The 16,250-nt window shown below is 41.3% G+C and overlaps 1 pseudogene; it reads right to left on the bottom strand.

The window, feature by feature from the left end:
• Positions 1-13,980: 13,980 nt before the first annotated feature.
• Positions 13,981-15,552, bottom strand: LOC125122837 (SIN3-HDAC complex-associated factor-like; annotated as a pseudogene).
• Positions 15,553-16,250: the final 698 nt, after the last annotated feature.

Genomic DNA, 16,250 nt, shown 5'->3' with positions numbered 1-16,250 from the left:
GAATCCAAAAACTATTTTTATTACATTGTTCTAAAGGATCTTTGTAGGCTACATTAAGACAATAAGTCATTTCATTGGCCAGACTGCAATACTTAGACCTGAGACTAAGTGTTTTTCTTAAGCTCATCAAGACAACATAGCCATCCACCCTTGTCCAGGGCAGTCCTGACCAGAAATTGACCACTATTATACTTTATTCAAAGAACTTATATGCTCAGAAGACAACCTATACATCACTGAAGCTGAGGTCTTCAGGTGAATGTGTGGGGTGTGTAGGCCCCTGCCAAGATGCAGAATGAGGAGATGCAGGACTTCTGTGGCCTCCACTGAGAGCCAGTGCCAGTGGGAAACCCCCAAGGCAAGCCTTGTTAGCCTCCCTGGAAAGCATCTATGGGTCTACTTTGGAATCTGCATGTTGGGAAGTAAGCCAAAAAGAACCTACATTCCATGGCTGTAGGGGTCAGTTGTATGTAGGAAACTTGCCCCCAGGAGCTGCCCAGTCTAAGGCAGGCCCTGCTAGAATAACCTGATGGAGGTCCCAGTGGATCTCTAGTGGGGGCCTCAAATGGAATCATCAAAAATTCATGACCTTAGAAGTGTCTCACGTAGGAAGTAAAGTTGTCCTATCATAAGATCATTAGACTAGAAGACCCAGAACATTTTGGCCTAGGCTCACCCCTTCATAGCCCATCCTAGAACCCACAAGCGTGGAGGGACTTTCATAACCATTTGTCTCACCTTCCTCTAAAGGATGTGACTCGGGAAGAACCCAACACTTGCCTGCAAACATGTGAATGTTGCTATAGGACAAAGTGACAAAGGACCAAGACGACATTCCAACTCCAACTGGTGTGATCTCAGGTGAGTCACTTTCACCTCCCTGAACTTGAGGTTCCTCATCTGTGAAAATACATGTAATGAAGGGTTCCCTGGTGGCTCAGTGGGTTAATGGTCTGGCATTGTCACTGCTGTGGCTCAGGTCACTGCAATGGGATGGGTTCAATTCCTGGCCCAGAAACTTCTGCATGGGGTGGGTGTGGCCCAAAAAGTAGATATAATGAATATGTATGGAGGATTTCTGTGAAAATTGAAAAAGGCAATCATGGAGAAACCCAGAGCATTATGCATATAAATTTTTCTAGCATTTCCTTGTGGGTCTGAGGACCCACTTCTCTTCCCTCTCTACTCTTTGGACCCATTCCCCAGGATCATCTTGGAAGAAACCAAAACTACTGGAGTTTCTGAGTTGGTAGTCCTAAATCTTGATCTTGGAACAAACCCATTGCATGCTTGAGACCCAGAATAAAATATTGTCAGTGTCCCACAACTGCCTCCTGGCTTTGTCATAAAACTCACAGCCTGGTCCACAGAGCAGAGGCAGGAAAGATCAAAGCCCCAAGTCCCAGGCCTGAACACAATGAAAAACAAGCCATCTTGAGAGGATCAGCCTGCTTGATTGTGGATGCTTCAAGCATGTTAAACAGGAACTGAACAGCAACAATGGAAACAAGACTCAGGGCAATGAGAGTGCAGCCATTAAATTTTCATGATTTCAGAGCTCAGGACATGCATGTTCATCACTATGGCACTTTTTATGTCAGTGAATTTATTACGAACATAGCTGTTGAAAATCAGTGCTATTCATGGCAATAGCTTAATGCACAATGCTGGCATTTTAGAAATTGACATCAAACCATTTCACTATCAAAACGAATGAAACCTTTAATAAGTAAAGAAACCTAAATGCCCTGACACCATTTTTCAATAGGCTAAAAAGAGGGTCCTTTTTAGCTAGTGCTTTCAGCTAGTGCTCTTGTACCACAGTGCCTTGGTGAGGCCAGTTGGGCCATTTATTTTCAGAAAGGCACTCGTTAAAGTTTAGTTATTTATTTAATTCACAAGTAGTGAAGTCTAGCTAGTTTGTAGCTCATATCCCTTTGTCCAGAGTCATTTTTGTAATATTTCATTCTATACTCCACAATCTCTCTCTCTTTATCTCATACACACACACACACACACTGATGAAGAGCCACTCTTCAAGGGGGCAACTTGAGTTTTCATTTCCTTTTTTTCTTTCTTTTTTTCTCCCCCTTTTATGGCCGCACCTGTGGCATATGGAAGTTCCCAGATTAGGGGTCAAATCGGAGCTACAGCTGCCAGCCTATACCACAGCCACTACAATGCAGGATCTGAGCCACATCTGTGAACTATGCCATAGCTCATGGCAACACCAGATCCTTAACCCACTGAGTAAGGCCAGGGATTAAGTCTGCATCCTCACGGACACTATGTCAGGTTCTTAACACTCTGAGCCACAACCGGAACTACCCAATTTGAGTTATTGATTTTTCATTGCCTCTTTTCTATCCCAGGAGCATCACTCTGACTTGCCAACTTTTGGCTCCACAGTTTGAGGACCCTCTTTTCAGGTTGGGTTCCCTTAGCAGACTCTGAGATGAGATTTGAGTGTAAATGGTTTATTGGGGGAATGAGACAGATGGAGGCAGCCAGTGGAGGATGCTTTGATGAGCAGGTTACCACTGTGTACAACTGGGGGCTCAGTTCCAATGCTGACTCTGGTTGACCATGTAGAACACATCTCACAGAATCCCAGGGGTGAGGGAGTTGAGGCATTTTTCCACCCATTGCTGTTTGTCATTGGTTCAGAGCTGCTCTAGGTAAATTCCTCTGCACTCGTCTGCCCCCACACAGACCAAGCATACTCCTGCAGCCAGCAAAAGCCCTTGAGTGTTTTCAGGTACCAGCAGTGAGAAGCCATGAGCATGGCACACAGGAGTGGTGAGCAGTAAGTGACTGTGAGCAAGGAACTGACCATATCTGCTTCACGCTCTATATAAACCTCCATAATTCCAGACTCTCCTGAGTGGCCTTTCTACCACCTGTCTTCTCCCTCCTAATAGGCCACTTGGAAATGGATCTTAGAAGCTCTCCCTGGAGGACCCTACCTATGACCTGCCTTTGCGCACAGTCCTAGACCAATGCCAGCAAATAAAAGAGAGGCAGAGGTGGACAGGTGCCTGGTGAGAGGCAGCATATGCCATGGTTAGGAGTACGGATTCTTACCAAGGTCAAGATGGCAAAAGAGTAAGACGTCGCACTCACCTTCTCCCACAAACACATCAAAAAAACACATCTCCATGTAAAACAGTTCACACAGAACATCTACTGAACACTAGTAGAGGAACTTAAACCTCCAAAATGGGAATAAACTCTTGACATAACTAGGTAGAACAAAAGAAAAAAAGAGAGAGATAAAAAAAGAATCAAGATGGGATTAGCATTCCTGAGAAGGATCTGGGAAAGAGAAAAGGAACCCACATCCTGGGAAGCCACCTAACTGACAGGGAGATCAGCCAAGATGGAGGGACCTCAAAGTGGCTGAGAAAAGTGCAGCAGCTGGACTGAGGAGGGCAAAGTAGAGTGAGAGCCTCACAAATCATCTGCACCACTTCCCTGGATGGCACAGCCTGAGACACTTGGGTGGGGGCCGGGGGCTGAAACTCAGGCTCCAGAGTTCAGTTCCAGGGAGAGGACTAGATTTGGCTATGTAGGAACAGCCTGAGGGGCTAAGGAGTGGTGTGCCACAGGCAGGGGAGCAGTGTGCTCTGGTCTGGGGAGCAGAATGCCATGGCAGAGGGAACCTGGAAGGAGGTCTGGGTCCACAAGAGACACAAGGGGCATTGCTGGAGAGGGTGAGAGGAGGAGGGGCGGACTGCCATAGGAATTTCCCTGCACACACACAGGCTCTCAGAGGGTGGGGTGCCTCTGGCATAGGCTATGGATGGTGAGAAGCCACTAGCTCAGGCTATGGGTGCCCAGGCATCTCTTGTGTGGGCTAAGGGCAGCAGGGGCCTAACTGCAACATAGTACCTCTTGCATGAGCTACAGGTGGCAGGGACAGATCACCATGGTTGTCTCAGAGGCCAGAAGGAGGCATGGCCTGCCACCACTGGGGACCTGTGAGTGGGCTCCACCTGCAGCCCCAATCACCTTAGGGGTTGGAAAAAAAAAGGCACTACAACAAAGCACCAGCCATTGTTGTTCTCACTCCACTGAGAACACACCTACCCTGCTGTGGCACTGCCAAACACTCTGGGCAGCAGCAAGATACTTGATCACTGTCCCTTCCCAAGACCCTGCAACTAGGAGCAGGTAGTGCAGCACCTCCTGCATGGGCTAAGCAGGACAGGGTGCTTCTTGCATTGTCTACAGGTGGCAGGGGCACCACCACTGTTATCACTGACTCCAGAGGTGGGCATGGCCCAATACCACTAGGGGTCCCTGAACAAGTACCACTTGTGGCCCCAGTCACCTCAGAGGAGGGCATTGTGATCAAACACTACCTTTTGTTGCTCTCAGTCCCCTGGGAACTTACACACCCTGCTAATGCCACTGCCAAATGATCTGGGCACCTTGTAAATGTGCATAAGGCTTACTACCACTTCCCCAGGGCCCTGCAACTAGGAGTAGCCTGCACTACCTTCCTGCAGGTCCTTGATGCTGTTAAGAGCCCAGCAACCAGGCACTGAATACTAGCCCTACCCATTGCTTCCTTCTCCCTGGAAACATACTTAGCACCCTGCTCACACTGAAGAAACAGACAGCAAATATCCAAACTTCCAAGCCAAAAATAAATAGTAACCCCCCAACAAAATACAATGGGCTGCTCTTGCATAGAAATAGACCTCCAAAACTACTTGAACCCACAGAAAAAGAAAAACGTAAGCAAGATGAAGAAGAAACCATTCCCAGTTAAAGAAACAGGAGAATTCATCTGAAGCGGCAAACAATGAAACAGACCTCTGCAGTCTGACAGACACTGAGTTCAAAAGGGAGATAATGAAAATACTGAAGGAATTAAGACTGAATATTAAGAAATTAACAGCAGATATGAACAATAATGCAGATTACTTTAGAAAGGAACTAGAAAATAAAAGGAGGAACATGGAAAAATTATAAAATACATTTGCAGAGATGCAAACTGAGCTAAAGTCACTAAAGAGCATAATGAATAAGGCAGAGGAATTATAGAATAATGGAAATCACCCAATCAGGACAGCAGACAGAAAACCAAATTAAAAAAAAATGAAAGCAATATAAGAGATATATGGGATAATATAGTGGGCCAATCTATGCATAATAGGAATTCCAGAAGGAGAAGAAAAAGAAAAGGGGATTGAAAAAATATATATGAAGAAATTATGTCTGAAAACTTTCCAAATCTAAAGCATAGTGATATCAAGATACAGGAAGCACAGAGGGCCCCAAACAAGTTGAACCCAAATAGGCCACACCAAGACATATTATAATAAAAATGCCAAAAGTTAAACGCAGCAAGAGAAAAACAAAGCATTAATTATAAGGGAACCCCCATAAGGCTATGAGCTGATTTCTCTACAGAAACACTACAGACCAGAAGAGAATGGCAAGATATATTCAAAGTTCTGAAAGGAAAAAAATTTGCAGCCTAGAATACTCTATCCAGCAAGAATATCATTTAAAATAGAAGGGGAAATAAATAATTTCTCCAACAAACAAACGCTAAAAGAATACAGCAATACTAAGCCCATTTGAAAAGAAATACTGAAAGGGCTTCTCTAAACAAAAAAAGAAATAAGAAGAAATAGGAATGAGGAATCCACTATTGGAAAGCAATCACTTAAATAAGCCATCATGCAGATCTAAGAGTGGAAAAAAAATTAAAAACCTACTGAAATAGTGATGACAAACACAAAGAACAGCAAAAGGACAAACATAAAAATGTTTAAAAAGGAATTCAAAATCATAGAATGTGGGGAAGGAAAGTAAGAAAATATAGACACTTCTTTAAAATAATGTGTTTGAGCCTATATGACTATCAGGCTAAAGCAAGAAGATACAGGAAGGGGTTAACATACTTAAAAAACAGGGCAACCACAAATCAAAACCAAACATTACATTCACAAAAACTAAAAAGAAAAGTACACAAGCATAAAATAAATGGAAATCATCCAACCAAAAAAAAAAAAGAAAGGAAGAAAGGAGAAACATAGAATCAAATGGAAAAAAAAGTTTTAAAATGGCAATAAATACATATTTATCAATAATTACCTTAAATGTCAATAGACTGAATGCTCCAATAAAAAGACACAGAGTGGCAGATTGGAGGAAAAAGCAAAAACCAACAATCTGCTGTCTACAAGAGACCCACCTTAGGGCAAAGGACATATATAGATTGGAAGTGAGGGGATGGGAGAATATATTTCATGCCAATGGACAAGGCAAGAAAGCAGGAGATGCAATATTCATATCAGACAAAATAGACTTTAAAATGAAGGCCATAAAAAAGACAAAGAAGGGCACTATTTAATGGTAAAAGGATCCATTCAAGAAGAGGATATTACAATCATCAATATATATACCCCTAATATAGGAACACCCAGAAACATACAACAAATACTAACAGACATAAAAGAAGAAATTGATGGGAATACAATAATAGTAGGAGATTTTAACACCTCATTCACATCAATGGACAGATCCTCTAGACAGAAAATTGATAAGGCCAGAGAGATCCTAAATGACACAATAGAAAAGTTAGACTTAAATGACATTTTAAGAACATTACATCCAAAAAAAATCAGAATATATATTTTTCTCAAGTGCACATGGAACACTGTCAAGGATCAATCACATACTGGGTCACAAAGCTAACCTGAACAAATTTGAGAGTATAGAAATTATTTCAAGTATCTTCTCTGACCACAGTGGCATGAAACTAGAAATCAACCACAGGAAAATAAGTGAGAAAAAAACTTCCTACATGGAGACTAAACAACATGCTATTAAAAAAACCAATGGGTCAATGAAGAAATCAAGAAGGAAATTAAAAAATACCTTTTAGGGATGCCACAAAAGCAGTGCTTAGAGAGAAATTCATAGCATTACAGGCCATCCTCAAAAAAGAAGAAAAATCTCAAATCAACAACTTAATCCAACACCTAAATGAATTAGACAAAAAAGAACAAATAAAACCTAAAGTCAGCAGAAGGAAGAAAATCATAAAGATCAGCACGGAAATCAATAAAATAGAGATTCAAAAAACAATAGGAAAAAATCAATAAAACTAAGAGCTGGTCCTTTGAAAAGTAAACAAAATTGACAAACCTCTGGCTAGACTCACCAAAAAGAGGAGAGAAAAAACCCAAATAAACAAGATAAGAAATAAAAAAGGAGAAATCACAATGGAGACTGCAGAAATACAAAAAGCAATAAGAGAATACTATGAACAATTATATGCCAACGAATTTGACAACCTAGAAGAAATGAACAACTTTCATCAGCCTGCCAAAACTGAATCAAGAAGAAATAGATCAATTGAACAGACTGAGCACTAGAAATGAAATTGAGTGTGTAATAAAAACACTCCCTGCAAATAAAAGTCCAAGACAAGATGGCTTCACAGGTGAACTGTACCAAACATACAGAGGAATTTATACCAAACCTCCTTAATCATTTCCAAAAGGTTGAAAAAGAAAGAACACTCCCAAAGACATTCTATAATGCCACCATCACCCTAATACCAAAACCAGACAAAGATACTACCAGAAAAGAAAATTTTAGGCTAATATCTTTGATGAATATAGAAGCAAAAATGCTCAACAAAATTTTAGCCAACCAAATCCAACAGCATATGAAAAAGATCATATACCACGACCAAGTGGGATTCATCCCAGGTACATAAGAATGGTTCAACATATGCAAATCAATCAACCTCATATACCACATTAACAAAAGAAAAGTCAAAAACCACTTGATCATCTCAATAGATGCAGAGAAAGCCTTTGACAAAGTCCAACATCTATTCATGATAAAAACTCTTACAAAGTTGGTATAGAGGGAACATACCTTAACATAATAAATGCCACTTAGGATATAATAGTCAATGGAGAAAAGCTGAAATCCTTCCCACTAAAATCTGGAACAAGATAAGGATGCCCATTCTCACCTTTATTCAACATAGTACTGGAAGTCCTAGCCTCAGCAATCAGACAAACAAAAGAAATAAAAGATATCCAAATTGGAAGAGAACAGGTGAAATTGTCACTGTATGCAGATAACATGATACTATATATAGAAAAACCTAAGGACTCAACCTAAAAAAAAACTCAAACTGATCAACAAATTCAGCAAAGTATCAGGTGAGGTTTAACATTCAGAAATCTGTCACATTTAACATTCAGAAATCAGAAATACTAACAATGAAATATTAGAAAAGGAATACAAAAATACAATACCTTTCAAAATTGTACCCCCAAAAATCAAATACCTGGGAATAAATCTGACCAAGGAGGTGAAAGACTTATATGCTAAGAACTATAAAACATTAATCAAGGAAATTAAAGACGATATAAAAAATGGAAAGATATTCCATGCTCCTGGGTTGGAAAAATGAATATTGTAAAAATGGCCATACTACCCAAAGCAATCTACAGATTCAATGCAATCACTATCAAATTACCCATGATTGTTGGTTCTAGTCCTTTTTCACAGAACTAGAACAAACAATCCAAAAATTTATATGGAACCACAAAAGACCCAGGGTTGCGAAAGCAATTCTGAGGAACAAAAACCATGCAGGAGGCATAACTCTCCCAGACTTCAGGCAAAATTACAAAGCCACAGTCATCAAAACAGGGTGGTAATGGTACCAAAAGAGACATATAGACCAATGGAACAGAATATAGAACCCAAAAATAAACCCAGACCCCTACAATCAATTAATCTTCAACAAAGGAGGCAAGAACATAAAATGGGATAAAGACGGTCTTTTCAGCAAGTGTTGCTGGGAAAACTGGACAGCCACATGTAAATCAATGAAACAGGAACATACCCTCACACCATGCACAAAAAGAAACTCAAAAGGGCTGAAAGACTTAAATGTAAGACAAGACACCATAAAACTCCTACAAGAAAACATAGGCAAAATATTCTCTGATATCAACCTTACAAATGTTTTCTCAGATCAGTCTCCCAAAGCAACAGAAATAAGAGCAAAAATAAACCAATGGGACCTAATCAAACTGACAAACTTTTGCACAGCAAAGGAAACCAAACAGAAAACAAAAAAGACAACTTACCTAATGGGAGAAAATAGTTTCAAACAATGTACTTGACATGGGCTTAATCTCTAAAATATACAAGCAATTTACACAACTCAACAGGAAAAAAAACCAACAACCCAATTGAAAAATGGGCAAAAGACCTAAATAGATGTTTCTCCAAAGATATACAGATGGCCAACAAGCACATGAAAAACTCAACATCACTGATTACTAGAGAGGTACAAATCAAAATTACCATGAGGTACCTACCACCTCACACCAGTCAGAATGGCCATCATTAATAAGTCCACAAATAACAAATGCTGGAGAGGATGTAGAGAAAAGGGAACCTTCCTGTATTGTTGGTGGGAATGTAAGTTGGTACAACCACTATGGAAAACAGTATGGAGATACCTTAGAAAACTATACATAGAACTACCATATGACCCAGCAACCTCACTCTTGGGCATATATCCAGACAAAACTTTCCTCGAAAAAGACACATGCACCTCTGTGTTCACTGCAGCACTATTCATAATAGCCAAGATGCCAAGACATGGAAACAACCTAAATGTCCATTGATAGATGATTGGATATAAGAAGATGAGGTAAATGTACACAATGGAATACTACTCAGCCACAAAAAAGAACAAAATAATGCCATTTGCAGCAACATGGATGCAACTAGAGACTCTCATACTAAGTAAGTCAGAAAGAGAAAGACAAATACCATATGATACCACTTATATCTGGAATCTAACATATTGCGCAAATGAATCTTTCCACAGAAAAGAAAATCACGGACATGGAGAACAGACTTGTGGTTGCCAAGGGGGGGGGGGGAGTGGGATGGACTGGGAATTTGGAGTTAATAGATGCAAACTATTGCCTTTGGAATGGATGGGCAATGAGATATAGTAATGAGAACTATATCTAGTCACTTATAATGGATCATGATAATATGAGCAAAAGGAATGTATATGTATATGTGTGACTGGGTCACCTTGCTGTATAGGAGAAAACTGACAGAACATTGTAAACTAGGTATAATGGAAAGAAATAAAAATCATTAAATTAAAAAAAAAAGAGTGTGGGTGCTAAAAAAAAAAAAAAAAAGATTTCCCTTTGTGACTCAGTGGGTTAAGAACCTGACTAGTACCCGTGAGGATACGGATTCGATCCCTGGCCTCACTCAGTGGTTAAGGATCAGGTATTGCCACAAACTGTTTGAACCCTAGCCCGGAAACTTCCATATGCCAGGGGTGTGGACCTAAAAAGCCAAAAAAAAAGTGTGGATGCTGTTGCCACACAGCCTGAGCCTGGAGCCCAGACCTTGTATTTTCCACTCCAAAGTTATTTCAGTGCTGGACCGTGATATTTTTCATGATGTGACTCCTCCTGCCAGATTTCTAAAAGCTGTCCCCCCACAAAAGCAGCACCAAAGACATGTCAAATTAATACTAGGCTTGTACAAACACCATCCCAAACCCTGCAGGAGAGATTTGGTTCTGGGAGAGCTGGGAAATGTGTAAAGAAAAGGCCATTGTTTTCTGCAAGAGCTTTGGGCATCCTGGGAGGGAGCTATAAAGGCCCAACTCCAGCTTGGCAAATTCACAGCATGGCAGCATGGCAGAGATATACAGCTTCACCATAATCCCGCCACCCACCAGCCGGGGTACGAGGGCCATGTGGAATTGATTGGGCATAAGCAAGGCCCAGAAGATTGCAATTGAAAAACAATTTAATTATAAAAAGAAAAGGAGTAGACCCTGATGGGGGAAGAAATGGCAGAGGGAACACTGGAGAGAAAATGCTTGTGTGTGGTGTGTGTGTGTGTGTGTGTGTGTGTGTGTCTGAAAAGAGACAATGTTAATAAAGCATGGAAATCAAAGGAAAGACAGAGAACTAAGTGGGGAGGAGAGTGATGAGAGAAAAAAATAAAATAAAAGAGGGGAGAGGAGGGAAATAATTCATTCCAGACAATGGAAAATAATTCTGGTTGATTCACATTTAAAATTCCCTCTTGAAAGAATAGTTTCCAAGGGAGGGAGAGTCGGGAATTAAACAAGCAGCCCTCAAAGGGGGCCGCTCCCCAGATGGACAGAGGCAGCAAGAAGAAATAGGTCATTGCTTCATGTGCTTGCACTCAATACTCACCCTTTTCTGTCCATACCTCCACTGAAGACTCATATTCCCAGGGAAAAGAGTCTAGCCTGTTTTTGATCACATGACCTACCTTTGGTGGAGGGCTTGGTGTGAGGCATCTTTTTTTTTTTTCATAAGTGCCACACCTGCAGCATGTGGAAGTTCCCCAGGGTAGGGGTCAAATCAGGAGCTGCAGCTGCCAGCCTACACCACAGCCACAGCAATGCCTGATCCAAGGCATATCTGCAACCTATACCACAGCTCACAGCAATGCAGAATCCTTAACCCACTGAGTGAGGCCAGGGATCGAACTCACATCCTCTTGGATTCTAGTTGGATTCTTAACCCGCTGAGCCAAGATGGGAACTCCCGGGGACAGGGTCTTGATTGACAGTTCCACACAGATCACAGAGAATGAGGGAGGGGAATCTCCATGATGGTGCTGAACCAAAGAGCAAGAGCTGCCATGCAGGGAAACCCAAGAGAGGAATCCAGTTAGGAGAGGACCAGTTACAAACCTGGGAAAGACTAGGAAACAGGAAGTGGAAGAGATGAAGGAAGAGAAAGAAAGGCACAGATGTATCACCCAAAACCAATCAGAATGGCCACCATTAAAGTCTACAAATAACAATTACTGGAGAGGGGGTGGAGAAAAGGGACCCCCCACACACACATAGTTGGTGGGGATGTAAATTGGTACAACCACTATGGGAAACAGAATGGAGGGTCCCCTTAAAACTAAATATAGAACTACCATATGATCCAGCAATCCCACACCTGGGCCTCTATCCAGAAAAAACTTTCATTTAAAAAGATGGAGTTCCCATCATGGCTCAGCGATTAGTGAACCTGACTAGCATTCATGAGGATGTGGATTCGATCCCTAGCCTCACTCAGTGAGGACCCGGTGTTGCTATGAGCTGTGGTGTAGGTCACAGACATGGCTCGGATCCCAAGTAGTGGCTGTGGTGTAGGCTGGTGGCTACAGCTCCGACTGGGCTCCTAGCCTGGGAACCTCCAAATGCCACGGGTGTGGCCCTAAAAAAAAAAAAAAATACATTCACCCCAGCGTCCATTGCAGCACTATTCACAACAGCCAAGACATGGAAGCCACCTAAATGTCTCTAAATGTCTATCAAGGGGTGAATGAATAAAGAATATGTGGTACATATACATAATGGAATCTTAGCCATAAAAAGAATGAAATAATGGCATTGGCGGCAACAAAGGTGGACTTAGAGATTATCATACTGAGTGAAGTAAGTCAGACAAAGACAAATATCATATGATATCATTTATATGTAAAATCTAAAAAAAATTATAGAAATGAACTTATTTACAAGACAGAAATAGACACACACACTTAGAAAACAAACTTATGGATACCCAAGGGGATAACAGAGGAAGGAGGAGATAAATTAGGAGTTTGGGATTAGCATATACACGCTACTATACATAAGATAGATAACCAAGAAGGACCTACTATACAGCCCAGGGAACTATACCCAATACTTTTTAATAACCTATAAGAGAAAAGAATCTGAAAAATACTATATATATATATATGTATGTGTGTGTATATGTATATATATACACACATACATACTCATTATATACTTGTATATATGAATCACTTTGCTGTACACTTAAAGCTAACACAACATTGTAAATTAATTATCCTTCAATAAAAACAATGTATTTTTTAAATTTTCTAATGACTAAATTTATTCATACCCTTATAAAAGTTTTGATGATAAGTTTCCAACAGTATAAAAAGTACAAAACAGATTTGTAGATTTCTAATATATTAATACAAAGTACATGACTACATACAGTACAAAGAGAGGTGGAAGGGGAAGAGAAGATTGTGGTTGATGTCTAGTAAATAAATACAGAGGTAGCAAGGATCCATGTAACAGTATGTTCTACCACCAATACTGCACAATAATGTACAAAAAAAAAATTTCAAAATAACTCAGGAGGAGGAGAATGGCTGTGATTCTTGTAATAGAGCTCAGAGTCTGTGGAAGAGCTAACCCAACTCACTGTGTAGCCTGTGCATATGGTGGCTTGTAGTTTTTTTCTGAAAAGGAAGAAATATAAAACTTTAAGTTTAGACTAAGAAGTGGCTTACTTCTTGCAGTTTTTAATACTATCCAATCTTTAAAATCCAGTTTTAAAAATAAGCACTGAGTCATGCTATTACAAGGTAGGCAAATGACCCTCCCTCATTACAAAACACCTGAACTGGTGATGTGTTTTTCCTGAACTTTTAGATAAGAGGCAATAAATAGCACTCTGGTTCAGGTTCAAGTAAGAGGCTTTTGATGAAAATTTTAGAATTAAAAAACTCCATGTTTAGTATGTATCAGCTAACACTTCAATGTTGAGAAAGTCTGACCAAAAGAAACCCAACGAAAATCAACCACTCAGCATTAATACACACCTCTTTTATTTTACCACAATTTTACCTTACTAGAGAAAGAAAAAACAAACAAAAAAACCAAAAACCCAAACCCTGGGGTTCCCTTTGTGGCTCAGTGGTAGTGAACCCAACTAGGATCCATGAGAATGCAGGTTTGATCCTTGGCCCTGCTCAGTGGGTTAAGGATCCGGTGTTGCCACGAGCTGTGGTGTATGTTACAGACAGGCTAAGATCCCATGTTTCTGTGGCAGTGGTATAGGCCAACCGCTGTAGTTCTGATTGGATCCCTAGCCTGGGAACTTCTTATGCCGAGGGTGTGGCCCTAAAAAGAAAAAATTAAAGAGCATGTTACAGCAGCATTCAGCTTTCCTATGAAATACTCAGAATCCTCAATATTATGTACACTCCTTTTTATTTTTTATTTATTTACTTTTCTTGTAGTAAGCTAGACACTGGCTTCAAAGTTTGTGGAACTGGAGAAAAAAATAACACTCAAAACTATTCTAGAAATCATCTTTTGGCAGAATAGCAGGTATCCAAGTTAAAAACAGGAGGGTCGTTTTTTTTGCTTTGTATTCCAAAATTCAAATCGTTTTTTTGTTCCCCTTCTACGTAAACCTCAGTCACCACTCCTGAGCAGAGATGGGCAGAGGCTCTGGGCCCTGCCCCTCCAGCTTCTCAGCATCTGCTTTCTGGTTTTTTGTTTTTGTCTTTTTAGGGCAGCACCCACAGCATATGGAAGTTCCGAGGCTAGGGGTCAAATAGGAGCTACAGCGGCCAGCCTACACCATAGCCACAGCAACACCAGATCCGAGTCCAATTCTGTGACCTACACCACAGCTCACGGAAAGCCGGATCCTTAACCCACTGATAGAGGCTCAGATCGAGCTCTCATCCTCATGAATCCTAGTCGGGTTCATTACCACTGAGCCACAACAGGGAACTCCCAGCTGCTGCTTTCTTATTGCTGCAGCAAGGCTTGACTAGATGTGTGTGGAGGACTTCCTCAAAACAGCCTTTATAGATAATGACACAATATATTTTCTGTCTTTCCAATAGGTGAGATCTAAAAAAAAAAAAAAAAAAAACGGTATTCTCTTAGAGCCAGAAGCCACCTCTGTATCTGAGCCATCATCTGACTGGTTACTCCAACAAGAAGATTGAGCTGAAGAGGCACTTGAGGTGGTACCATGAGCATCAGTATTGTGATGTTTAAATTCCTTTTGTAGTTTACTGATCTGGTTGCTTTTTATGCTGTTTCCAGACAGGGTTTTCACTCTCCTTAGTTTCAGTGTTTTCTTTAGACTAGGTCCTGCCCTTGCATCTACCACGCAATTCCAGTTTTTTGTTTTTTGTCTTGATCCTGCTGGCAACTTCTTCCATCTTTTCACAAGCAGGACACAGACAATACAGATGTCTCCTGAACAAGTCTTATGTAACCCAAAACAACTCTGGAAGTCCTTTTCAGAGTGTTTACTGTCAGTGAATAAAGAACTAGAGGATTTGGCTCTGCAAATACAGCAGCCCTCTATGCTTCAGTACATCTTTGGCTTATGAAAACCAAACATCTTCTGGGCAATAGTCTTTCAGAGCAGCTGTTCCATGCACAATAATGTTCCCGAGGTATGGAGTGCAGACTGAGCAAACCCTCTCCCCCAATCCCCCCAAGGGGGCGGCAAGCAGGAGGGGTCCCTGGCCACCACAAGAGAGTGAAAGTTGACATCCACTCAGCTCATCATGGACATCCACTCAGTGATGATCCATGATTGTGCTCTTCTAGTTTCTCTCTTGTTGCCCAATGAACCACCCCAAAATTCAGAACCTCAAAACCACAAATGGGGAGTTCCCATCATGGAACAGTGGAAACGAATCTGACTAGGAACCATGAGGTTTTGGGTTTGATCCCTGGCCTCTCTCAGATGGGTTAAGGATCCAGTTTTGCCATGAGCTGTGGTATAGGTCACAGACGTGGCTCGGATCTGGTGTTGCTGTGGCTCTGGCATAGGCCAGAAGCTGTAGCTCTGATTTGACCCCCTAGCCTGGGAACCTCCATATGCCAAGGGTATGGCCCTAAAATGACAAAACACCAAAAAAAAGAAGAAGAAATCACGAATAATTGTCCCTTAGAGTTCTTCAGCTCGACTGTACTTAGAGGACCAGTGTTTCCATCCCTCGTGACCCGGGCAGTTCAGTCAGATGTCCGCTGGGGTTGCATCATCTGAAGATTCATCTGAGCTAGAACATTCAAGTTGATGCATTCATGTGACTGGCAGTTGACGCTGCAACTCAGCTGAGGCTGTGGATTGAAATACCTCCATGTGGCTTGGGAAGCTTCACACTATGGTAGCTGGATTCCAAAAGGGAATCTCCCAGGATGGAGCATTCCAAGGAGTGGAAAGAGGAAGCTGTCAATCAAGCTAAGACAAGCCAGAAGCTGGCACAGCATCACTTCTTTCCTAGTCAAAGTGGACAAAGTGGAATTTCAGGGATGATTCAATCCCATGTTCTGCAAGGCTCAGAACTGCTGTGCGTCCCCTGGCTCTGCTTGTTGAGCCCTTCACACTTTCTTTATTACT

The sequence above is a fragment of the Phacochoerus africanus genome, chromosome 3 (genome assembly GCF_016906955.1).
Source record: "Phacochoerus africanus isolate WHEZ1 chromosome 3, ROS_Pafr_v1, whole genome shotgun sequence".
NCBI lineage: Eukaryota > Metazoa > Chordata > Mammalia > Artiodactyla > Suidae > Phacochoerus > Phacochoerus africanus.
This window is presented reverse-complemented; position numbering and strand designations above follow the sequence as displayed.